The following is a 27,073-nucleotide window of genomic DNA, read 5'->3' on the forward strand; positions in this document are numbered from 1 at the left end:
TGCTCACTAACTTAGCCTTTACTGAGCACCTGCTTGATGAGAGGCATTGTGTAAACATGCATAAATAAGCTACTTTTGTCTAGTGAGTGAACCAAACTTGTAAACAAATAAATTTTTCTACATTGTAGGTCAATAACAACGAGAATTACCTTTATCAGGAAGTGCATTTGGCTGCACATAACAGCAACCTGATAAAGGCACCTTAAACCAGTTAGAAGTGGTGGTTTTTTCCTCGCTGAGTGAGACCTACCAAGATGGCCTGCTGGTGGCATGGGTTCAGTTGTTCACAGTTGTAAAAGCCAAGGTCTGTGCAGTTGTTTTGGTCTTTCCTCCATGGTTTTGAGATAGTTTCTGCAACCACATCATTGCGTCTAAGATTCAGACAGGAGGAATGGGGAAGGGCAAAGGGGCACATGTTAGTTGAGTTTACCCTTCTCTTAAGCTCTGCTCAACAACTTTGGCTTCTGTCTCATCACAGAGCTATGCTGCATGGCCCCAACCAGCTGCAAGAAAGGCTAGAAAATGATTTCAACAGCTATCACATTACCCCTCCCCACAAAATCTGGTTGTCAGAAAGAAAGGAAAAGCCGAAAGCTGTCCTGCCACTAGCACCTGCTGTGTATCAGGCATTGTTTTTGCTAGGCATTCTTCTAATCACTTGACGTGTAATAATTCTTTGGAATCTCATAACAACCCTACAATATAGGTACTTATTATTCTATTATAGGCATTAGAGGCTGGAGTGGATAAGAAACTTCCCACACTGCTTGTAAGTGACAAGGTCAGCTAGAAGTCAGTCTTAGGATTGGTGGAGACCCAAAGAGGCCTTGGTCAATGGGTCGGGTGTTTTGGGAGAATATTCTGGGGATGTCTGGAGCTCTCAGAGAAGAGTTGACCTTGAGGTTGGCCCTAGAACTAAGTTGATGTTGGGAGTCCTGTGTTGGGTGAGAAAGGCTTTTGGTGGCCTGAGCTGAGAAGAATCCATTTCCTTGGAGAACTGGGGATTTGGGGGAAATGAGTATGTTTGGAGTATGGGGGTGGGAGGATGGAGGTGCCAAGGCTGGAGAAAGAGCGTGGCTCAGATCATGGCAGTCCTAGATTTCCCTTTTAAAGCTCTTGCTGCTTTCTTTATTGCTTCAGCAAAAATACTCAGAGCTAATTTAAATTCTGGACATATATTCTGAAGACATTTTTCCAGTTTAGTTTCATTATCTGAGCCATCATTATGTCTTTTGAGGTGTCTAAGTAGCGTCTTGAAATATCCTATTCATTCCTCTCATTTCACATTGAATTAATGACATAGAATATTCGAAATAGATGGAGCCTCAGAGCTGATCTTATCCAACCTTTTCTGTCATAATTGGGAGAATCTGAGGCCTGCACACGGTGTATTCCTTGCTGAGTGATGTTTGAGATTACATAGGAAGTTCGTGTCCAAGTTGAGGTCAGAATATAATTTTCTAATTCCCATTTCTAATGCAGCATCTTTTCCACCATACCAGTGTTTCCCAGAGTGTGTTCTCTAGTCCCCTGTGTATCTCCTTCAAAGCATACCGAAACTTATGAATTTGCAATGACGTGTTTAATATATATCTTCCCTGAGGAATTCACGTTGCAGTCCTTAGTTCAGTGTTTGACTTCTATCAGACACTCAGGGAATGTTTGTTTACTGTCTATTCAGTATTGATAAGGGTTCCTTGAGAGGGAGGAAAAAAGAAGTCCTTTCTCAAATAAGCCTGGGAAACACTGGGTTAAATAAAATCACCTGGATGTTTTTACAGTGAGTGAGGAGAACTATGCGTATTCTCCTATACTTCGTGGCTCTAGGATGGATGTGGGTAGGGGATTGCTTACCCACGCTTATGAACTTACTTGTTTTTTTGAGGATACCTCCTTGGCTCTCAGTCAAATATCTTTTTCAGTTTTGATGTCTAGAACTCAAGAAAACTTGTAGCCTGAGTGGATTCCTAAAAACAATAGTGCTTTTTATTCTTTTTAGGTTGCCTCTTGGTCTTTTGCTGTTAAAATGGTGGAAAATTTTCTGCTAAAAAAGTCTGTTGTCTAAGAAATGGTGGCATTCTGAAAAACGATTGGTTGTTTAGTTTCTCAGAACCCGGATCTCGTTTTTTTCATGGCAGTTATTGATATCCATTGTGGTTAGGGTCTCGGGTTAGCACACCAAAGTCTGTTTAATTCAGGACAGTGATGTGATGGAAGCACTGCTGAGAGAGGGGATGGACCTGGTGATGGCATAGAGCATAGGCTGACAAGGGGCAAAACGTGAGATAGGTGGGCTGGTGCTCACCATCTGGGAGGTTCTGTCTGGAGCCACAGAGTGTTAAGTGGAAACACATGACACTGTCATGGGGAAGCTAGTAACACCCTGTTGCCAGTGATGATGATACAATTCAGGAAGCATTTCTCCAGAGTGTGCAGAAGTCTCAACATTCTGCAGTTGGCTTGGCACTGTACATTTATACCAGCAAGAATTGATATATTTTTGCTTATGTACAATTAGTGTTAAGTTACCTCTGCTCCCACTCTCATTTCAACTTGGTGGTCTAGAGTGACTATTCTGGAGCCTGCAAGCTTGGGGTCAAGGCCTGTATTGACCACGTATAGCCTTGGCCAAATTAGTTAATCTTGATAAGTCTCGATTTCTTCCTCCTTGAAATGGGGATAATAGTTGTTTCTACTCACTGGAATAATCTCTGTAAAGAGATACTCTATACATTGTGCTTAGCACAGTGCTTAGAAGAGGGGATGTCAAACCTTTTCTATAAAGGCCTAGTTTGTAGATGTTGTAGGCTCTGTTGGCCATATGATCCTCGTGGCTACTCCACTTTGTGGTTGTAGTACGGAAGCAGACAGTACCTAAACAAACGGCTGTGGGTGTGCCCAATCAGACTTTATTTACAAAAACAGGCAGAGGGCTAGATTTGGCCCATTATAGTTAGTGGGGAGACCCATTTATATACTCCTGTGCTTTGTGGCTCTCGAGTGGGTGTAGGGAGGGGACCTACACCTAGACTGAGACCATTGTTTGCTGACCCCTGTCCTAGGAAATCACATGTACTCAATAAATAATGGTGGCTGTGGCTATTGTAATTTTTTTTCTCAGCTGGCTTCATGTTAATGTTACGTAAAGATTTTTTGGAGTTCTTAAACTTTGTATTCATATTCTTCTAAATGTTTTCAGCTATATGCAAGTAGTAAACTAAGTAATGAAAGTAATGTCATTACCTTCAGAGTTCATATAATCAAAGATTTTAAGAAGATATAATTAACAAAAAATCTTAATGGAAATGAATAAGAATTAATTTAGGAAGTTCACAAGTACCATAGATAGTAAATTAGCTCCACTTTGCTGCCTTACGGTGACTTGGATATGTGTAATAATCATTTTAGGTGAGACAGCCCCATGGCTGGGTTAAATGAACCTCTGACTTGCTTATGGACCGTTTTGCAATTGATTTTTTTTTTGTCAGCATATTTTTATTACGGTATTTACAAGTTAATATGCTTGTTGAGTGTACCATTATTTAAAAATTAATTCTCTCTGCAAGATAAGTGTGTGAGCTATGTGTGATTAAATATGTGAATTGGATTTCTGTGTGAGCCTGCAAGGAACGCTCCAGAACATTTCATCCTGAGGCAGAGTTTTACATTCTTGTGACAATATAAAAGTTACATAGGTTTGTACTCTTTGCCTGATCATGTGCAACACCTTTTGGGTATTACCATCATGTACTTGGGCATACTGTGCTGTGGTGCTTATTCCCTGTTCATAATATGCTGGGCATGGTGCAGAACTGATTCATGTTGCTAGAAGGGGCCATGGAGCATCAGAGCAAAAGCTCTCGGTCCTAGAGGCTTTGTCTTCACAGAATGACGGTTGAAAATGTGTTTAAGGACTAATTATTTTATGTTTTCTAAATCAAGATTTTTAAAAATGTTGCCCTTCAGTGCCAGTATTAACACTGCTTTTCAGTACAGAGGTGTTCGTTTGGTCCTTTGTTTTTTGGTCAGCTTTTTTATTTTGTAAACTTACGGAGGTGGGAAAGTTCTGCAGTGGGCACTGTAGTGGTGTTTGAGGGACATGAAGTAGTCATGGTGGTCAGCTCTCTCCCCTTGCTCAGTACAGATTATTTGGGAGTATGTTTCTCTACCTCTTGTCTCCCCCCACTCTCCTCTCTCTACTTTCCATTTGATTTTTCTCTTCCTGTCTCTTCTGTTTTCTGTTTGTCTTAATCCGGATAGGAGAGCTGAGAAGGGGCAAGGGAGGACGATGGATGGGCAACAGAGTGAGATGCTGTGGTTTACAGTTGTTGTTTGGAAAGGGAAACCATCTCAGTTCTGTATGTCTTTGAAATTAATACCAGGCATGGGTTTTCATCAAGCCTTCATCTGTGTTTACTCCTTTTGCCCATTATAATAATTTATATTTCAATATAAATAATCCAGACAAACCTCACTTGAAACTGTCCTTCCCCATCCTGCAGGCATCATCCTTTATGTGTGGATAGCTGCTGTATCATCTGCTTCATAAACAACTATTGCATGCCTGCCACGCGCCTGGCAGGGGCCTAGACACTGGGGGTGTGGGACAGGACAGATGGGGTCGGCTCTCATCGCACTGACACTCTGCTTCTCTTACCCATTCCTTAAGTTGAAGAGAAAAAGAAAAACAGGAAAGAGAAGCAAAGGACGGTGATTGGTCTTGTGAGAAACAAGCACTATTCCTAAAAAGGAACAAATGCTCACCGGATTGTGGAGAAGAAAAGAATTTATTCACGGTCTTGCAAGAACGGATGCCCAACCAAAATGTGGGGGTTGGTGCGCAGAACAATAGACCCAGCAGTATTTATTCCCTAAACTTAACCACAAGTCCCTCCCCTGTTTCTCCATTGGCTGGATACTCCAGAGGTTACATTCTATTCGACAAGCCTAACTAGCCCGTGCAAATTTGAAACATGCAGCCCGCCCACATTGGAAACATTTGAAATATGTTTCCTGTGCAAATTTGCAACATTAGGAACCCTTGGAACAAATCTCCACCCCTGACTATAATAGGTATGCCCAGGCCTCTTTAGAGCCAGTCTGGGCTTGTTTGGTAACAAGTTATGAGGCTATTTTGAGAACCTCTATTCCGAGGCTCCACCCTGCAAGGATGGTAGGTAGTGGGTGGGTAAGCAGGGGGACTGTGGATAGTGGGCAGATAAGCAGGGGGACTGACTGTGGATTACAGTTTGTCTTTTTAACCTTCTACCAATTCCTTAACTGCCCCACCCTGCTAGGCACACCTGTCCTGTGTGAAAGCTAAACTTAATCTCATTCTCACAGTCTGTTCACCAAGAGTTCTATTTATAGTATTTTTTTTAAGTGAGGAAAGAGGTAGAACTACTTTATTGAGCCTTGGCTATGTAGAACTTAATAGGTGATGTGATTAAACATATTTTATACTCAGGTATAAATGTGTGTGTGTTGGTTTCTCATTGGAAAGCTTGAAAGCGGTGTTTTTTTCTTCTGTCTTTAGTTGTTGAATTATTTAAGATAATCCATGGAGATACTTTGCATATGCACGTGTGTCTATGTATAGGAATGTGTATATATATATAGGCATGTTTTAAAGTAGCATGTGTTAAATTAATTAGAATAAGAAGTAGTGCAAGGGGCCATTAAGTTCACTGCCCTCAGCACTTTCGAAGGGTGTGCAGTGCTTCCTGGGTAGCGGCAGATGCTGTGCCAGGGGCTGAGACTGCCTGACCACCTCCGAGGAAATGAGAGGCTGGGACCTGAACTACATTAGGAAAGAATCTTTTTTATTAAAGAATCTCTTGACTTCCCATTCATTATAGTTAAATACCAGTGCAGCCCCAAGCTCTGTGTGGAATAAGGTTATTCTGGTTTTACCTAGAGGCGGAGAATACACTAGAATAAATGACTGCTGGAAATCCTTTCTTGTCCCAGTATTAAGCATTTCTTTCTTCTAGGAGCTAGAAATGCTTTTCCAAGCATGTATTAATCCTCTTGAGGCCCCTTTTGCAATAGGGCAAGAGTCTTATCTCTTCTACATTTACTTTTAAAAAGATGGGAGCCTGCCTGAAGCATCCCACCCTTATAAGTGATTTACCAAAGGTCATTCCTGGAATTCATGGTGTTTAGAAACTCAACTCCTGGCCTCTGTTCACATAGTCCAAAGTTCAACCCATCTAATCTCCTGTGTCTGATAAATACTCAACTCAAACAGGTTCTCAGAGAGCAAGGAATTAATCTCTAACCCTGGGCAAATGGCATTTAAATTTTTTTTTCTTTTTTGAAATCCCCAATTTTTGCCTGACTGTTGTGTGCTGTTGTGGTAGGCAGTTGGGGTACAAGTATGGAAGAGTGAAAAAAGGAACTCAGAGTTCAATCCCTTTGCAGAAAGACTTAACAGTGGGTGCCTCTGTGCCCCAGAAAAACAATCAATTGTGGAGCTTAGAGTGCATGCCTGCTGTAAACTGCAACCCTGCCAGGAGCGAGAGGGTGGGGACCTTCAAACTTCTTAACTTGCCCCTCTGTTATGGGAGTTTGGCAAAACTTGAGCACCCCTTGCACATTTGTAAGTTGATCTCTAACTGAAATTTGCCACACATTTCACACTGCACGTGATGGAATTTCTGGTGGATTTTAAATATTGACATTCTAAAATAAAATCTGCATCACTCTTTTACATGCACTTAGTGGAATCTAAAATGGTAGAGATTTGATATCCACCATTACCCATGTAAAAAATACACGGAAAGTCTCTCTTTTAACTGTTGGAAATTTTGCATCGTTCTTTTCACCTTGCATGAATATATCCAATTTCCCTCAGAAAATGTTTTTTTTCTAATTTAATATATTTTTACACTTGCAACTTTTCCTTTGATCATCCTATCATAATCCCTTTCAATAGAACCATGCAGATAAATGTAAATATAATTAAATGTTTCTTATAACCTTGAGGCACTCATTATTAAGAAAATTTCTTCCTGAATGAGTTATCATTATAATTATTAGTGGGTGCGCACTTTATCAAAACAACATAAATATTACACATTTTGATAGCCAAATATTAAACAAGAAAAATGTTATTAGAAATGTGTCATTTAACAAAATGCCTGGGGCTTTCCCCCCAGTTAGATCAGATATGAGTGGCTGTCTCTTCAAAGGGATATTGGTAGAATAGATTTACCCTTGATAAACCTTTTTGTATAGAAGAATTGATGGGATAGGAAAGAGGGTTGCTTTATCAGGGCCCCTCAATTCTCTGAAATGTTTTTGTGTAATAAACTGAAATACTGTATAATGTTGGCAAGTTGATGTTTGGTCCTCCACCTTTTTTCAAAGCCATGAATTAGAAAGCATCTGACTTCCAAAAAGGCTTGGTTACCCAGTCAGTAGAATCATTCATTTTCTCAGTTCCTGGGAAGTTTACTAAAAAGGTTTTAATCTCAACTTATCAAAAGACTATTAATCTTACTTCAAGGCACCTTGTTAAGTTCCATGTATTTGAGAAAGGTTGGGGATGATTTTTTATATTTTGGGTTTTAAATATATTTTCGTCTTTCTCTTTATATTGTGTGTGTGTGTGTGTGTGTGTGTGTGTGGTGAAAACTGTGGAGCTGTAGACTTAATTTTTGCCATTCCAGCTAGAAAAACCAGGCTTTTGTTTTAAAAATGTCTGCCTTCACTCTTCAGTTAAAACAAGTATGTTAGTATCTGTCTCTCTGGCTTCCATGTCATTTCTGTTTTCTAATTCTAAGATGGTTAGATGGGAAGAGAGAGGTAATGTACCCTGCTATGAGCTCACCTACTTGAAATAAGGAACTCTCTCTCTTTGTTCAGCATGTCTTATGGGTCATTCTAATGCATCTGAATTCAGAGCATCCTCACATTAGCCAAAATTCCCAGATTCTGTCAGCAGTTATACCCTCAACAGAAATATGTGTAAGAAAGGGAAATATTTCTAATTTTATCTTTGTTTGGTACTTTGTGTGCACCATAGAGAATTCAGGATGTGCACCAGGTTTGTCTCTCTGTTGTAAAATGGAAGAAGAGCACTTATGGAAAGGAGATGGGAGGGAAGTATGCATGGGGAGGAAGGGGGGCATTGCAGGTGCCTTAGAATATGGTGTCATATGGAAATTGATTCCCTTAAAACTCTTCATGTTTAATATCCCCTGGAAGTTTTAGCCCTTAGAAAACTTCCAATTTAAAGACTGCTGTGTTTGGGCAGTGATTCTCAGAATTCTCCTGGTGAGCCAGAAACTTACTAAAAATTAATTTTTTCTTTAGTTTTTATGGGCATATGGTACACAATTATGTGGGTTTTTAATTTTATACCTGAGTACTTGTTAGGTCTCTACAATTTGATGTTTGTTGGAAAACATTAAATATTTGGTATTCCATTAAGAAATTTGACTTGATTTTCAGGAAGAGCTCTGCTGTCTGTCACTGTTTCCTCAATGTGGTCTTGAGTTGGACATGGTTTTCCATCATTGATATTCTTGTTTTTTATTTATAAATTATAAATTAACTTTACTTTGGCTTCATTGTGATCGACATAGTTTATTTGTCATTTAGTTAATCTATCCCTGTATAGTGATGGGTAAAATGTGCCTGTTTACTTTAAGTAGAATTGTCATGATTTTCTTTCTTTCCTGCTTCTTGAGTTCTTTTTCCACCAGAAAATGGAATCAGTGTGTTTCATGAATTTCAGGGTTCTTCTATTCTAAGTGTGTTAATGAAGAATAGTTTGGAAAACTGCTCAAAGGATGCAGAAAAGATATGTTATCTTAAAATTATGTTCTGTATCTTTCTCATGGTTAGATTTCCATATTTATATTTTCTCATTATTCATTAGATGTATAAAGCTGTTTTTTTTTCTTATTCCCTTGTGTGACTGTCTTCAAGTCTTGCATTTATCTTTTTTTTCAAAGTATTAATTTTTGCTTATGTCTCATTTCCTCATTTTATTTTTTTTTTAAATGTTTATTCTTTTGCTTTTTGAAAGAAAATGAAATTATTTAAAGTTATGTGTTTTTGTCTTTGGGTATATATTAGGTAGCATCCTATACATTTTTTCCTTTTTTAAAATTGTTATAACATATATATATAGGATAAAATTTGTTATTTTAACCATTTTAAGTGTACAATTCAGTGGCATTAATTAGATTCACAATGTTGTACTGCTGTCAGCACCATCTTTTACCAAAACTTTTTTATTACCCCCAAACAAACTTTGTATCCATTAAGCATAATTTCCCCACTCCCCAGCCTCCGGTAATCTCTAATCTTCTTTCTTTCCCTATGAGTTTGTTTATTCCAAATATTTCTTATAAGTGGAATCATGTAGTGTTTGTCCTTTTGCATCTGGCTTATTTTACTTAGCATAATGTTTTCAGTGTTCATCCATGTTGTACCATGGATCAGAACTTCATTCCTTTTTATGGCTGAATGAGAGTCCATTGTATGTATATACCACCTTTTGTTTATCCATTCATCTCTTGATGAACACTTGGGTTGCTTCTGCCTTTTGGCTATTGTGAATACTGGTGCTATGAACATTGGTGTACAAGTATTTGTCTGAGTCCCTGCTTTTAATTCTTTTGGATATATACCTAGGAGTGGAATTGCTGGGTCATATGATTATTCTTTTTGTGGAATTGCCAAACCGTTTGCTATAGCAGCAATTTTTATATTGCTCATTTTATATTCCCACCAGCAATGGCATGAGGGTCCCAGTTTCTCCACATCCTTGCCGACACTTGTTACTTTCCATCTTTTAAATAACAGCCGTTCTATAGATTTTGATATATAATATTTATATTTATTTTGCTGTTTTCTAAAATTTTGTGGTTATAGTTTTTCTTTGTTGTTCCAAAAGATAGCTAGGAAAATACTTGCTTAAAAATTTCCATGAGTTGTTCGTATGTGTTGGGATTTTAATTCCAGATTATTGAGTATTGTTTTTTTAAGAACTGTTTTTTTCAATGTTTCTCCTCTGTATCTGGATTATATTTAGATTAAGGTCATTGTTTTTCCTGATCTTAATTGCTTCCCACCAGTGCATTTGACCATTGGTTACCATGTTCATTTTCCTCAATTTGATTTATCTCTTGGCTGAATGGAGTATAATTCCTGGGGTGACCATGGCTTTTGGGCAAATGACAGCTGCTTACCTGTAGGTTCACAACATTTGTGCTCCATTTTCTTCCAGATTCTAGAGCTGAGGAGAAATCTTAGACTTATCTGACTTTTGTTACTTTATAGCCAACCCGCATTGATTTTTTATTTGTAACTCTTTGTTGCATTTTCTTATTTACCTGAAAGCATTTTACCATTATGTGTGTAGGTATTGGTCATTTCAATTCTGTTCTGTTCAGATTCATAGCAAAATGAACTTGAAATTTCCCATATATAGATATTGCCCCTTTTTCCTAGTAGTATTCCTTGTCTCCGTTTTTACGTCTCATTGTTCTTTTGTGAGTTGAGAAATGAGACATGTAGGCGTTTAACAGTTTTAACCATCTAGAAATTAGCTGAGCAGTAAAAGAGAGCAAATCCTTTTGAGCCCAGGTTAAAAGCCAAAGAAAGGCTGGAAAGTATTTGGAATGTTTTAGGGGCTTCCACTCATATGAGAAGCCCTTCTGTGCACATAACTAAAAAGGGTTTTTTAGTTTCCCAGCCCACAGAAGATTAGAAAGAAACAAATTAGAAGTAGGTGAGGAGCTGTGAGAAGCAGGCCCAAGCAAGCAGGGATAAGTAACAGCTTACTGATTTAAAAGAGGTTGGATCATTTAAACCAATCCAAGCCCTTTGATGGCTCCTTGGTTTTGGATGAAAGTAACTTCTTCACCCTCTTAAGTGGCTTCACCAAAGGTAGGGACTACAGTATGCACTGTAGTCATTTGAGGTCATTACAGTAACTACGAGTCCCAGGGATAAATGACAGTGCGTTTGACTCTAGAGGGCAGGAAAGTGTGCTGCTTCTTTAGCGACATTCCCCTTGAACGTAATTTACATTTTAGAAAGTGGTTCGGAACTTTTGAAAGGAAGCCCTACGCTTTTGGGAAAATTATTTTGTGGAGAACGCCTTAACCACCCAACAGGTGATTCAATATAATGTTAGTGTGTAGTTTTTATATTTCCCGTAAATGTCATCTCTCTATGATTGCAAGTTTCTTGAGTTCAGTGACACTGCCCTTTCTGCTACTTTATTTTACCCGGAGATGGAATGAGTAAATATTTGTGGGTGATAGGCTTGATGATGAGGACATAATTTCTCAAAAGTCAGAAATATCAGTATACCCATAACATAATTACGTTTATATTAAATTAGTTTGACAGGGAATTATGACTCCAGGCACTTGTAAAAAAATGGTAATATAAGCGTTAGAGTTGGTGAATGCTGAGTTGGTATTTGCTTAATGTAAGTTCTAAAAAGACTTGAGATTTGATTGATTTTCATTGTTAAAAGTAAACAGGCTGGATGTTAGTTGTATTATGTTTCATCGTGAAGTCAATGAAAATGCCTTTTAGAATAATAAGAAAAAGAATACCTTCCATTTATATAGCACCTTTCTTCCAAAGAGTTCAAACACCTGGCAGAAAGCATCTCATTAATCTCTGGCTTTCCTGCAGAGTGACAAGTGTGGGGGTGATGGTGAGGGCATTTGCACATGGATTTCCTCCCTCTCCCCTCCCTCCCTCCCTGCCTTCCTTCCTTCCTTCCTTGCCTTTTTCATTCACTATGATGTAAGTTATTTTCTGAATCTGACATTGGCTAGAACTTAGCATTTTATTCAGTCTCATGTTTCAAACAATTGCACGCTGTTTTTTTGGAATGTTGAGCCACATTTATTCATAAAGACAGAGTTTTCTGGAACAGTATATGCTATCCATACGCCTCAGACCATTAATCAAAAATTGATATCAGAAATGCTGTCAGGACATGAATTTCAGCAGGATCTTCCTGTTTTGACTATTATAAAATAGAATTTGATTTCTTAATAATTGGTTTTATTTTCATGCCCACCCCTTGGGTGAGCAGTTGCCTAGGTGATAAAGCAAGTAATTGATAGAAAAAATGAGAATGGTGGGAAGGCGAAAGAAGTGATTCCTAATTTAACATTTTCTTTTTATACAGAGCAGCCAGATTAATTTTGTACTGTTTTCATTTCTTTGCCAGAACTTGCTCATTTGGGCAGTTGTTTATGCTGTGGCTGTCATTTTTTTAAATGATATTCATCTCCGGCAGCCATTGATGCCTTTGTGGGTTGCTTTCACAGCAGCTGCATTTTGGCTCATGGCAAACCTACACTGTTTTGATCTGGGTTGTGGTGGAATTTTTATGGGTTTCTTGATTGATTAAAGTAGAAGGGCCTCACGAAGCCAGAAGAAAACTATCTCGTTTCCCCTCCCTCTAAAATATGATTCTAAAGTTTCCTCTTGGTTGTGCTTTACTTGGTACTTGTGTAATGCAGGTTAGCTTCTTTTCCTCCTGAAAGAATGAAAGGATTTTACCTCCCTCTTTTTAAAATGTTTTAAATTTTTATTGAGATATATTCACCTCCCTCTTTTTTACTGTGATCTTGGACCAGCAGTGAAGTTGACTTTCATTATCCTGATACTGTGTTTCAGGTCCTTGAGGATGTTGCTGGTGAGTTCCTTGCTTGGGGGAGGCCTTACTGTGATTCTTTAAAACACAGTTGTTCTGGTTTGCTGGAGCTGCCATTATGCAAAATACCAGAAATGCATTGTCTTTTATAAATGGGATTTAGTAGGTTATAAGTTTACAGTTCTAATGCCATAAAAGTGTCCAAACAGGGGCATCAACAAGAGGATACTTTCACTGAAGAAAGGCCAGTGGCATCCAGAACACCTCTGTCAGCTGGGAAGGCACATGACTGGTATCTGCTGGCCCTTTGCTGCTGGGTTCTGGTTTCAAAATGTCTTTTTCCAAAATGTCAGTGGGCTTCTGTCTGTCAGCTCCTGTTCAACCTTGCTTGTTCTCCCAGTGTGTTTTTCTCTGAGCATCTGAGGGTCCTCTCTTAGTTTCTTCAGGGAAAACTCTGGACTTCATCTCTTCACTTAGTATTTCCAAAAGTGTTTCTGTCTGTATCTCCAAGTGTCTGTGTCTGTTGTTGGGGGCAAACTCTGGATTACATATCTTAGCTTCTCTCAAAATGTCTCTCTCAGCTTCTCTGAGTTCCTTGTTTCCATGAGCTTTCCTAAAGGAGTCCAGTGATCTAATTAAGACCCATCCGGAATGGGCAGGGTCACATCTCCATGGAAATAATTTAATCAAAGGTGTCACCCACAGTTGGGTGAATCACATCTCCATGGAAACACTCAATCAAAAGGTTCCACCCAATAAAATTGGATTAAAAGATCTTGGCTCTTCTGGGGTCCATAGCGGTTTCAGATCTGTACAACAGTGAACTGGAAGCTTCAAGATTCCATGAGGCAGAGACCTTTCAAAGGGTTATTTCACAGTCCGCTTCCTTCTCTACCTAAGACAAGACTAGGCAGCATGCACCTCTGATCAGCTCAGCTGTCAAAGATGGGGAGCAAATCATAGGCAGGCTTTTCATGAGTGAAGTGGGTGATTGCTTCAATGGACAGGGGGTGTTCAGGCCACCAACCTCCCCCTACCCACCCCATATTTTGAACATCTCCTGTAGCAGCATGAAGGACTGTGGTGATAATAAATTATAAATCTGTAACTTCATTTGAGCAAAATCAACCATTGAACTTTTGTTATTAGGTAGAATAAACAGCAACAAATATGATCTCTGGGCAGATAATATTGCTCACAGAAATTTTGCGATGTTACATATTTTCTGCCCTCAGAATATGTAAAACGTACTGCTTGGCAACAGTGCACACAGATCTTATTTAGGAACAGTAGGTTACTGGCTCAATTTGCTAATTTGTTGTTGTTTCTGTTGGTGAATGTTTCATACAATAGATTGCTAAAGAGGAATTTGATCAAAATATGTACCCAAGCGTGCCAGTTTGAATGTATTGTGTCCCCCAAACGCCATTATCTTTGGTATAGTCTTGTGGGGCAGACGTTTTGGTGCTGATTGGATTTGCTTGGAATGTGCCCCACCCAGCTGTGGGTGGTGGATCTGATGAGGTGTTCCCATGGAGGTGTGGCCCCGCCCATTCAGGGTGGGCCTTGATCGGTGGAGCCATATAAATGAGCTGACTCACAGAGAGGGAACTCAGTGCAGCTGTGAGTGACGTTTTGAAGAGGAGCAAGTTTGCTAGAGAGGAACGTCCTGGGAGAAAGCCATTTTGAAACCAGAACTTTGGAGCAGACGCCAGCCACATGCCTTCCCAGCTAACAGAGGTTTTCCGGACACCATTGGCCATCCTCCAGTGAAGGTACCCGATTACTGATGTGTTACCTTGGACACTTTATGGCCTTAAGACTGTAACTGTGTAGCCAAATAAACCCCCTTTTTATAAAAGGCAATCCGTCTCTGGTGTTTTGCATTCTGCAGCATTAGCAAACTAGAACACCAAGTAAAGTATCGTTTATGGGAATTGTCAGCAAGAGAAATAGGTTGCTGTGATTCTAATCCAGAAACCGTTCTATTTGTTTTACTGGGACTAGCTTGTACATGGGTAGAGTTGGGAATGGGATGAGGGAGGGGTTATCCTCATTTATTTTCTTTGTCATTTGATATGACACATGGATGGAATTTTCAGTCATCACAGATCTGCTCCTGTACCTGAGGATTTAGAAATAGACAATTCCACCCAAAGCCTAAAAGCTGTGTGGTGAGGCAGGCCACACATCATTGGATGAGTCTTGTTTACTACTCAGCATTCAGAGATGACTGAAAATGGTGAGTGAGTTTGGGTTCCACTCTCATATTCTTCCTCAAGCCTGCCGTGGCAGAGGGAGCACAGCAGGGGTCCAGAATCCAAGGTTCTGGGAGGAGGATTTGGTGTTGAGAAGCAGTAGTGCGTAGTGTTTGATGTCAAGGTCTCTGAAGTCAGATTACATAAGATCATATCCTGGGTACACTATTTACTAGCTATATAACTTCGGCAGCTTACTTACGTTTTAGTTTTTACGATGTTAGCCGTTTCTCTTAGTGCCTATCCTTTTCCTCCTTGGGGTTATCTTAGAGGTCTCAGGGCATCCCGCCTGCCTTCAGGGACCATGTTGGTTAAGAGTGCACACAAGGTAAATATGTTTTTGGAATAAAGGATTTTTTTTTTTTTTTTTTTTTACTTAGTTGGAATTTTAAAAAGTGGGAATATTTTTAGCAAGATCATGGAAAGCCTTTTCTGTGGCATTTTAAGTTTCAAAGAAAGGAAAGCAGTCTACTGCAAAGACGTTAATGTCAGGTTGAATTTGAGAATTTAAGCACTGGAGAGCTATGCATTCCAAATTGGGCCTCTCATAGAAAATGTGAATCTGCCATGTGTTTATATGAGTAAAACGTGGTGAGTTGGCTTCTAGATACTCAAAAATCTTCCCCTAGGACAGGTCAGATCATTAGAATTGTATGCCTGGACTAGATATATTAGCTCCCAGTAGAATTGCTTTTGAACAAACTTTGGGCAAAATATCATTAACTATGCTGAAGAACATTGTAAGCAATGCCCTAGGAAACTGGTTGCCATGATTAATCGGAGGAGTTGGTAAGGATAAGTCCTGTTGACTCTCTGTGAGGACCCTTGGGGAAAGTGTCTTGGGGTCAGGGAGGGTGGTGACTGTGATGAGGAAAGGTTTTGTTTTTGTCTTGTAGACACTGTGTATCATGTAGCCAAACACATTCCCTCTCTGCATGGGCAGGTACATTTAGGGTCAAATGTTTGTTGCATCCCAAGCAAATGCATATGCAGGATTCCTGGTAGGCAGTTTGTAGCCTGTCTATACTCCTTCATTTAGCCTATTGCCTTTTTTCATCCATCCTCCCTTTATTTTTAAAATCTCTGTCTTCATTGAATGCAAAATCTTACTGGACAATAAGGTGGAAGTAAATAAATACTGTGTTTTCTCTCTTTAGTTCCCATCAGCCGTTTACCTATTGCTTTTGTTACTAGTTGATAATTCTTGCCTGAACCGGTGATTTCTTTACAAGTTTCAGAATAATGATTTTCTAGTTTTATCAGAATTATAGTTCCTTCTGGAAGTGAAGGTATGTGCTTAATTTTTCCCCCTTTAATTATCATTTTTCAAGGTAAAGAAATGGTTTCATAGCCACTTCAAAAGCTGGCAGATGAGTTTTTTCCCTGGCTTTTTCTTTTTTGATTATTTCTATGGATTCATGGAGTTTTCTCCATTCAGTGTGTTTCAGTCCACTGTAGTCATCGTTCTTTTTGATGTGCAAGCAGTTGTGACTTTGTTCCATGGCTGTTCCTCAACCTCTGTGCTTATACAATTGTGTAAATCTTTGAAAGCTCTCTTTCTCTCTGTCAGTACGAGATGTCCCAGGCAGATACTGAACCTTTTCTGTCTGAGAGTTGAAATTAGCCATTTCTTTAAAGGAGCTCTAGTTTCCGGTTAGTAGGAATGGCATTAGAGACCAATTTCTGAGACTATGGGTTGCTCATTGCTGCTGCTTGCCATTGCTTCTAAGCCATTTCATAAATGCAGTGTTTGTATTTAATTTATATGATTTACTTATTATATGTTTCTTCCCTAACCCTGAAAATCTTGATTCCTAAGACCATTAACAAATTACTTATTTGACTTACTCTATTACTGGTTTGGTTTATTTGAAAGCTGTTTCAAAACAGTATTACTAATATAATTAATAATAAAACTACTGAATGAAGTTTCAAATATCTTTGTAGGTTCTTTTTTTGTCCTCAGAATACTTTCCATTTAGGATGTTTTGTAGTCAGAGTGCTGTCTTACAAAGTCACTTGAAATAAATAGTTAATTGTTTCTCTGTGTGGTTATGTTTCCGTTTTGATGAGTACTTGGATTCATTTATTTTAGTTTTTCAATTTTATAATTTAAAAGTTTAGAATTATGTATATTTATTATCTGTGGTTCTATATAAACAAAATATTTGTGTGTTTATCTATCTATAGATAGATATATGTTTAGGTATATGTATGTTCTTTATATCTGCATACCATATGTTGCCCCAAGATTTCTCTGTTGATGGGCATTTTTTTTTCTTTTTTTTTTTTTTTTTATTAAATTCAGTTTTATTGAAATACATTCACACACCATACAATCATCCATGGTATACAATCCACTGTCCACAGTATGATAACATAGTTATGCGTTCATCACCACAATCTATCTCTGAACATTTTCCTTACATTAGAAAGAACCAGAACAAGAATAAAAAATGAAAGTGAAAAAAGAACACCCAAATCATCCCCCATCCCACCCCATTTGTCCTTTAGTTTTTATCCCCATTTTTCTACTCATCCATACACTAGATAAAGGGGGTGTGATCCACAAGGTCTTCACAATCACACTGTCACTTGATGGGCATTTTTGCTTCCCATCTTTTGGTAATGTGAAGAATGTTGTGGGGAATAACTGAATAACTTGTGTGTGCGTATTTGTGAAAGTCCTTTGATACTTTTTCTTGTGAATCCATAGATTAGAATTCTAGAAGTGAGATTGCTGAGTCAAGGATAAATTGATCTGTAATTTTGGAAGATATTGCCAAATTTCTCTCCATAGGGGTTGTACTATTTTTCTTTCTTTACAGCCTTTCCAACAGAGTGTGTTGTCAGTTTGTAAAATTTTGGCAGTCTGATAGATGAGAAATGGTAGTTTTCATTTGTTAGCCCTTTGTCTGAAATACAAGTTGCAAATACTTTCCCTAGTATTTGGTTTGTGTTTTTATTTTCTTATGTGTGTTTCTACATAGATTATGTAACAAGTTTGTATTTTTTAGATGTATATATGTGTGTGTGTATATATACACATGTGTAAATATAATATTACATAGCACAATATAATGTAATGATATAATACAAATAATAAATAAATGTAACTACACAGTAGTTTTATAACCAAATTTATTAATATTTTCTTTTATAGCTACACAGTAGTTTTATAACCAAATTTATTAATATTTTCTTTTATAGCTCCTGGATTTCAAATCCTAGTTAGAAAGACCTTTTCAATTTTGAAAGTTATAAAGAAGTACAATTTATTTTTTCATAGACTTGTCTGGTTTTATATTTTACATGGAAATCTTTGATACTCTTGGCATTTATCCTGATGAAATATGTAAAGTATGAAATCAATTTTATCTTCTTCTGAATGGCTGTCCACTTGTCACACCAAATACATTTACAAATGGATCTTTACCCTATATTGATTTGATATGCCACCTTTATCATTTGTTAAATTTCTAATGTATTTAAGTCCATTTCTGAACTTTTAGGCTTTCCCTTTTGTTTGTCTATTCATGTATGTGTGTTGCATCATTTACATTATTGAATTCTACGTTGTTTAATATCAAGTTCATGACCCTTGTAGGGGGTCTTGGTTTGTATTTGCCTAATTGATCCTAACTTAATTTTGAATCTTTCTTATTCACTTTGTGTTAGGTGTATTTCTTGTACTTAACATAGAGAAGGGGTTTTGCTTGGTGAATCAATCTGAAACTCATTGAATTAAGCCTTTTTATACTTACTGATATGACCAATGTGGTTGATTTAGTTCTGTCATATTAACTTACACATTATTTATGTGTGAATATGTGTTTGTACTTTTAAAATTTTGAAAGATCTTTCCCTATGTATTCTGTTTGCTTAGCAATGTAGTTTTTGTTACTTCTAGTATTTAGGGAGCTCTGTATTTTTGTTTTAGTTTTTACTCTTATGGTAATACATTCACAAAAGACTCAGTTCCTCTTCCTTTAGCTATTTGTTCCCTACAGGGAGCAATTAAAATGAAATTAACTTGTAATTTCTCCTTCTAGTTTTCTCTCTTTCTCTTTCACCTCCACTTTTAGTCAGTTATGTTACCTTTCCCAGTGTTTAACTTTGTACCCCTAAATAAAATTTATCAACTTAAAATGCTGTTCTTTCTGCCTTAGCTATTAGCTGGGAGGTGGTCTATGGGTTGTGCTCTTGGTGCCTTGTCAGTGCTTTGAACGTTTACATGCTAGTCAGTCAGCTTTATCCCCCACTTTGTTGTATGTCGTCTTAGTTCTACAGTTAAATATATTCAGCTACCTTGCTCAGTCCTTGCTGAGGTTTCTCCAATCATCTCTTGGTTAGATGAAGCTTGGCCGCTTGTAGATTTCTCTGGAAGGGCTCTGAGGAAAAATGTTCCCTGAAGGCATGCTTACTTGGTTCATACTTTTTCTTCTTATAGCAATTGCTCCATTGTTTCCTGACATTGAATGTTGATGTTGCAAGTCATTTGCCAGCCTGATTGTCTTTCCTTTGTAAGTGGTGTGGTCTTTTTGCCTGGCTGTCCAAAGGATTCTTTATCTTTAAGGTCCACTGGTTTTCCTAGTGCATATCTTGGTATTCCCAGGCAGGTAGTATTTCTTCTTATCATAGTTTAGAGCTGGGATCCCTAAACTTTTTATGTAAAAGGCCGCATAGTAAATATTTTTGGCTTTGTTGACCATATGGCCTCTGTTTAAGTGCTCAACTCTGCCATTTTAGTGCTGGAGAGCTATGTACATAGTGGGTCAACAAATGGTTGAATTTGGCTAGAGGGCTGTAGTTTGCCAACTTACAGAGTGTTACTTTGTTTCAGGGAACTTTGCTTGTGTTAGACTTCAAGTATTTGTTTGTTCCATTATTTTGTTTTTCTTTGGATGGATATATATATATATATATTTTTTTTTTCTTTACTGCTTTATCACTTTCTGCCTAATCTACTTACTTATTTTTGTTTTATTTTTTATAGTTTTTCTCATTTCTACTCTTTACTCCTTTACTGTGCTTTCTATGGTCTCTGTGTTCGTATGTGTTCTTTGTACTTTAGTCTTCATTTCTGAATTCTTTTTTTTTCTTTTTCATCCTTCCTGAGTCCTGGGCATTTTTTCTCCCATCTTTCTGTTGTCTAGTCATATCTTTTAATTCTTGTAATGTTTTATTGCAACTTTTTTGCTCTGTTTTTTTGATGAATTTTCTGCTGCTGCCGAGAAGTTATTATTTTTTCCTATAGTGGATGTGGCAGCTCTACTTACTTAATTGTTCGTATTTGAATTATTTGGGTTTTCCTGAATTATCTGTTAGCAGGAGGATCCAGTGGTGGTGGAGGACTTGGTGCAGCCTTGCTGGTTTCTCTGCATAAGGTGTCTTCTGTTGCTTCTGGAATGGGCAGTTTCCTTATTATCTAGCCCTGACTTTTGCTGTCCTCCCTTACTTTTCCTTTTTTCTCTCCCTTACTCTGCATACTTAGACCTGCCCAGGGCAGTTGCCACTGAGGGCGGATCCTCGTCTTCTGGTGATGAATTTCTGTTGGTGTTTACTGGGTTCTGCTGCCAACACAGTGCCTCTAACTCCCTGCCCTCCTCCCTTTTCCTCCTTCCTTCCCTGCTGCTTCCTCTTCCCTGCACACAGTGTGGCTTCTCAGGCCACTGATCTGCTGGTATGGGGTGTTTCCCACATACTCATGATATTTAGAGGGTGTCACTGTTTTATATCTCCTGTTTTTTGCTGAAATACATATATATGTATACTAAAGGGTTTTATTCACTCATTCTAGTAGCTTTTTCTGTTTTTTTAGGAGAAGTGGGAAGATTCAAGTGTGGGCATGTTTCTACCAGAATCTGGATAGAGCCCATGTTTTCCTTTTATAATAGGTAAACATGAGCTTATTTTTAAAATACTTAACATTAAAATAAATGAAACCAAGATCTAAATTTTAAAAATCTGGTTCCCCAACCCTTTCCACAGCTGTCTCTGGAAATGTTTTGTATGCATTGGTTATGCAGTCTTTAGCATAACTGCATAGTGTGCATACGAGTACAAAACATATTTAATAATTACTTCTTCCCCTAATTTTTGTTTGCCAAGTCCACAAGACAGTGATTTAAATAAACTTGGCTAAAATATTCTGGTAAATAATGATTTTTATTTTTTGTCATGGCAGTAATTATTTCCATTAAATGCAAATAGATAATGATCCAAAGGAAGAAGTCTTCAAGTTATTTAGCAGTTATTTTGGGTCATTTGTGATTTATCAAGAATTGTCATCAGTGAAAATTAAAAATTCCAAGAGTGCAGTTGGGTATGCTTCATAAACTTTCCAAGTGACTAGAAGAGCCCCATGTTGTTTTTTTTTTCTTTTGATCTCTCATTATTCTATGAAATGTGTTTTTATGTCTCCCAAGTATAGCAGCATCTTACATTTGCTGCTATAAATGTCTCCCATCAGAAGGCCAAATAAGGAAGTTACAATTATAGAATATGTTTTCCCTAAAGACATTAGCCACATGCCATGCTAAATGATTTGCTCTATTTCAGTCTTTCTCATTTGTATTTTTCAGATATTCTTTATATGTGATCTTGGGAGGCAACTTGCAGTAAATGCTGACAAGCTTATTTTCTGTGTAATGTGGGAGAGATGTTTTACTGACCCAAACCTGTCTGAGAATATGCAGGCATGGTAGAAGAGTACCCGGTCATTTCTGTTGTTTTGTACTCTATTCATACTCACTTGTCACTTAAAACAAATTGTGGTGGTCTTTGGTGAAAACAAGTAAGATATAAGCTGTTCACATCATTTTCGTATTAATCTCTCTCCCAAGAGTGGCTCATTCAAGTCTCTTCAGAATTGAAGTCTTGTCAATCAAAATATGGGTCTGAAATATGAATGTTTGTTTCTAAATACCATGTGTCTCTCCTCACTTAAAGCTCAGTTCAGCCTGCCATCATTTGTTGGGCATATGCCATATGCCAGGCACTCTAGGTGCTAGGGTTACAACCTGAGTAAGACACGATCCCCATTCTTAAAGTACTCACAGCCCGGAAGAGACACAGACTTATACGCACGTAATTATTATGTAGTCGGACAGGAACAATAGTGCAAACGCTTGGAACACGGGGAACTTGAGCAGAAGAAAGAGCCTGTTGGCAGGTGGGGATGCGTGTATTTGTGTTTGCCTGCAAACGAGGTCACAAAATTTTTGGGTCTTCTTTGGCTCCCCTGTCCTCCCCCCGTGTTTGCCTCATGTTGGAAAACTTATGCTAACTTTAAGACAATAACCTGGCATTTTCCACCTTTAATCTGGCAGACACCTGGCAGTGGATCTTCTGAGCTCTTTGTGCAAATGTTTAGTGGTAGACGTGGGGCGTATTTGTAAAGTTCATTTCTTTTGTGGAGAGTCCAATCCCAAGTTGTATAAACGTCAGTGCTGAGGTGTGTTTAAGTATTTGTCCTCTAGCTTCCTATTAATTTCCTTTGATCTAAATTAGCAATATCTTCAAAATAGGAAGAGGTTAGACCTCAGACATATGTAAACTTTACCAAAGATTAATGCTGAAATAAGCTGGATCCCATTTAGAATTTTAACAAAATTCTTGGTATATCAATTTGGAAAACTTGCTTCAAAAATCTTTCAGGATTTGAAACATTTCCTGATTCTGAAGGATAAAGACTATCTTTTCTTTTCTTTTTCACTTTAATTGTTTAAACTTTTCTCTGGTATATTTGCTGTTAAATCTCATAGTTATTGTTGTTTCATATTTTACCTTTATTAAAAAACTGTTTCTGGTTCATTTTCATGTCTCCTGGTGCCCTGCTTATAGAGAGCACTTAATGAATGTTTGTTGAACCAAACATTCAACTCAGTCAACTCAGTCCATTTCAGATCTAGCAGCTTTTTTCCAGTAATTATCTCACCCATCTACCATCCATTAACTATCCTCTTATTAATAATTTTATTTAATTTACCTATCTATTTTGACATTTGCATTCAGTTTTATAACCTCATTTCCAACAATTATTGAGAATAATCTTTGTTTTGAACCAGTTACAAAGAGTATTACCATTCGTTTTGGGTCTCCACCTCCCCTCTTCCCTACAAACACCCATCCTTTCATCTCGACCTGCATTCTTAAATTCTTTGTTTACAGCGTATCTCATTTAGCATTTGAGAGTAATTTTTTTTTCTGAGCAAGTTTCCAGACCTTCTTTTGGTGTTTTGTTACTTTTTGCAAATGAAAAACCATGGGTGAAGAATTTTTTGCTCTTGATCTTTTCCAGACCTCAGAACTCTGATAACATCACTTTTTTATGTTTTGGAGTTCAGTATTGCCAAGGAAAATTCTTATATCATTAATATTTTTCCCCTTGTAAACATTGATCCCTTTTGCTTTGATGCATATAGGATGGAAATATCTTAAAATTTTAAATATTCAACAGGATCCATCTGATGCTTTTGCCTTCTTACCCAGAGAACCTTTTCCCTTGTCATGTGTTGGCCTCTTTTCAGCTTGTTTCCCTTGACTCTTTGTAGCATTTTCATTTGGTCTCATCTCTTCCTCTGAAGTACCCATTATCTTTAATTTAGATTCTTGAGATTTTCTATTTTCCTTCTTCTCTGTCTGTCATCTTTTCCTACATTGTTTTCATCTCTTTGTTCTCTACACTTGCATTTTGTGTTTGTTCTGTGCTTCAGTCATTTGGTTATTCAATTTTGAGTTTGCATTCACATCTCAGCTGTTTTGTCTATCTCTTGCTTTCATTTATATCTTTTGTTCTAAGGTCTCAATTTCTTGGATTAGTTTTTATTTCTTTTAGCAAACAAAAAAGAGCAAAAATACTTTGACATCTTGAATACACTGTTCTCCTTGTTTTGTTTTGCAAAATCTTTTTGCCAAGAGAGTCCCTATTGTTGGCTTTTCTCCTGGGTTATTGTTGCTGGTTGTTGACATTGTTTTTCTTGTGGTTATTGCTTGTTGTTTTTTGTCATTGATATTTGTTGATGTTATTTATCGTTGATATTGTTGCTTATGTTTCTGGTTGCTTGTGCTGATTGTTGGTTGTTGCTGATTGCTGGTTGTTGTTTGGTTTTGCTTTTCTCTTGATAAGACATGGTCTTTCCAGACCTAGGAGGATTTCCCTTAGTCCCCAACAGGATCACCTTCTTGCTGCTAGAAATCTTTTGCCAGAGCTGAAGGATTAGTCTAGGCAGACTGCCTTTTGCCAAATTCTTGGTATCTTCCAGGATTTGTCTGGCTTGGCTGGCCTGTTCTGAAGAGGGATGGCCTATTCCATTTATATTTTATAGGATTATTTAAAGGAAGATTTATTCATAATAAATTGAAACACCTGCCTTTTTTTTCTTTTTTTCTTTCTTAATCTGGGATTGAGTGCAGCTTGATAAATTTTATTCTTTATGGGGCACTGCTAGCATAGCTGACCCTCCTTCCCCTTCCTGTTGCTTCCATCACATATCATGACATCTTGTGCAGTGACCTGTTCCACTCTGGCTGTGACAATGGCTATGTGAATTACTGAATTGACCTACGAAGAATGATATCAGTGGGGATAGTTGGGTTGGAGTGATGAAATAGTGTTAGCTATCTCAGAAAGGACGTCCCTCCTGCCAAGAGTTGGCACTGGGAGTATGGAGAGGTGTAGACATAAATATGTCTGACCTTGCTGTTTTGTCTCAGACACGTTGTTGGTGGTTTTGTTGATAGAAATCCCTCCCAAGATCTGACCATTATCAGCAATATTTCTAACTTCCAAGGTGTTTGTTAGTTTGCATTTCTGTTTCCATTAGAATTTCAGTGATTAAATGAATGCAAGGGAACAGCTGTCACGGGTTTTAGCAAGTTGCCATCGTAAGCCAGAACTTTCACTAGAGCTTTTAACTTGGAGTGAATATTTTTAATTGATTTTTCCAGTGTAAATTCTTAGTACTCATTTTCTTTCTCTAATGAAATCGCAGGTCACTCTCCAGCATTCTTCCATTCCCTCTCCGCATGATCAGTGGAGTTGGAGGCAGGTCTCTGATCTAAAGACAAAAAGGCACTCAAAAACATCGAAAGATAAGAACATAAGAATGAGTCTGATTTGTTTCTTATCTGAAACTCTCTCTGACTGTGTAATTTAAGGGTACAATTTGTAAGCTGTAGTAAATCTTTCAGGACAAGAGGAAGAAAAAAAAAAAATGTACTAAGTGGCCCACATTTAAGGTAAATTAGATAAGCTCCTGAAGAGATATATTCAATCTTGTTGTCCATGATTTGAAGAATTTAAAATACCCACTTAGTTTGCAAGAGAACATTCATTTCATGTTTGAATGCCTGTCCTGTGCTGGGTACTGGGAAGACCAAGGATAAAAAAGGGTTAGGGTTAAGGTTAGGGTTCTTGTTCTCAAGAGGTGATGTGGTAGTAAAGTTGGTGAATATGGGTGGATTTAATCCAACACAGGGGTAATTTTTTTGTGAGTCCTGATATTTTATCAAGTTCACCTGCAAGTTTTATAAAAATAGGAGCATTTAATGTTCTGTCTGCCATTTTTGATATCTTCAGCCTAAATTCATATAATACTTAGGATTTAATAGTATGTTCTCTAGTAATTAGATCAGCATTTACCCTGTTTAGCATTTAGAATCCACAGGCTTTTTTGGTAACCAAAGTCTGGCAACTATATTCTCCTATATATATATATTTTTTTTTTAATTAAAGAGAGTCTATTTTAAGGGGTTGTTCTAATTTTGTAGATTTCAGTTACTTACCATTTCTGTGTTTTAATTGGGTTAATAAAGCACAAATTGACTACATTATCATGGCATATGAGGATGCAGATGTAAAATATTACTGTGGGTAGGAGTTAATGGAACCAAGGTGGTGCAAGGGAGCATGCCACCCGGTTCATTTGCAGCCCCGGGGTACCCAGTGACATTTAAAAAATGTCTACTGAAGCCCAGACATAACCGGTTCATTAGATTAATTAAACTTAAAACTAACTCGATCTGGTGTCTCGATAAGGACCACAAGGCTGTTGAAGTTGGAGGCAGCTAACATCTGACCTTGTTCTCATTAAAATCAGATCGGACTTGCCTTGATTTTTCGTAAACTTACCAATTTACCTTTTAACAAAGAAGTGAACTTTTAACATTCCTGATTGTGTTCTCATTGTTTAATGAAGCCACGAGGTTGGCTTTTGTTTTTATTAAAGGTAACAGCCTTCTTTTCCCTGTCTCGTCACTCCCATTCTGTATGGGGCGTTGGTGAGCTGAAGGTGATGACAGCAGGCTGCTGCCCCTTGTGGGGGGCTGCCCCTCCTGGCAGAGACCTCCAGGGAGTGCAGGGTGTCTGTATGGGTGTGTTGTAAATTATCTGTGGTTGAATGCAGGTTTTTGGTTTTAAAAAATCTCAATCCATTGCATATTGATACTTCTGTAAAATGTAATAAACATGAATTATTAGAGTAATAAAATGGAAAAAAAGAGATACACACAAATATAAGCCCCAGTATTTTATTACCAGTTTCATTGCTCATAAAATTATTGTCATTTTGCTATAAAGGTTTCTGAATGTTTACATTGTTTCTGTACTTTTCGTGGAAAGTAACAATTTGCAGAACATACTCTGAATCACACTGCTCTAGATTTGAATGTCACAGCATACCCAACCCATGATTCTGTGAAAAAAGGCCTGTCCTACCTCCCTCCACTAAAAGTGCTGACTTCTTCAACAAAGTGGTCGGAACATCGAGGTCCACATTTTCAGGAAAGGGTCATCAAGGCTGCTCTTTCACTGCGACCTGTGAGAGCACTTGGAGTTCTCAGTGATTTGTGACTTTTGTTGGTTAAGTTGATCACTTGAAAGCATATTTAAACTAGTTCTTGTAAAGTCTGTCTACCTGTCTGTCTGTTTCTTTCTCTGTATATACAGATCCATGGTCATCAACATTAAATGTGTTGTTGGCTCGTTTCTCAAGCTGAACCAGTGTCTCCAAGAGGATCTCTCCATTTCAGAGATGCTAACTTTATTTTTCTAACGGAAGTTTAGCTCTGTTGAGAAACAATTATATGTTATAATGTTGGAGATATAAATATGTAACATTTAGTGAACTCTTGCTTAATTCCAGGCACTGTTGTAATGGACACTAAGTGC

At 37.8% G+C, this 27,073-nt stretch overlaps 1 protein-coding gene across 4 annotated transcripts in view; it reads left to right on the top strand.

Moving 5' to 3' along the window:
* The window catches only part of KIF16B (kinesin family member 16B), a 306,240-nt gene that overhangs the window by 90,228 nt on the left and 188,939 nt on the right, over positions 1–27,073 (top strand). The window lies entirely within an intron of this gene.

The sequence above is a fragment of the Choloepus didactylus genome, chromosome 19 (assembly GCF_015220235.1).
Source record: "Choloepus didactylus isolate mChoDid1 chromosome 19, mChoDid1.pri, whole genome shotgun sequence".
NCBI lineage: Eukaryota > Metazoa > Chordata > Mammalia > Pilosa > Megalonychidae > Choloepus > Choloepus didactylus.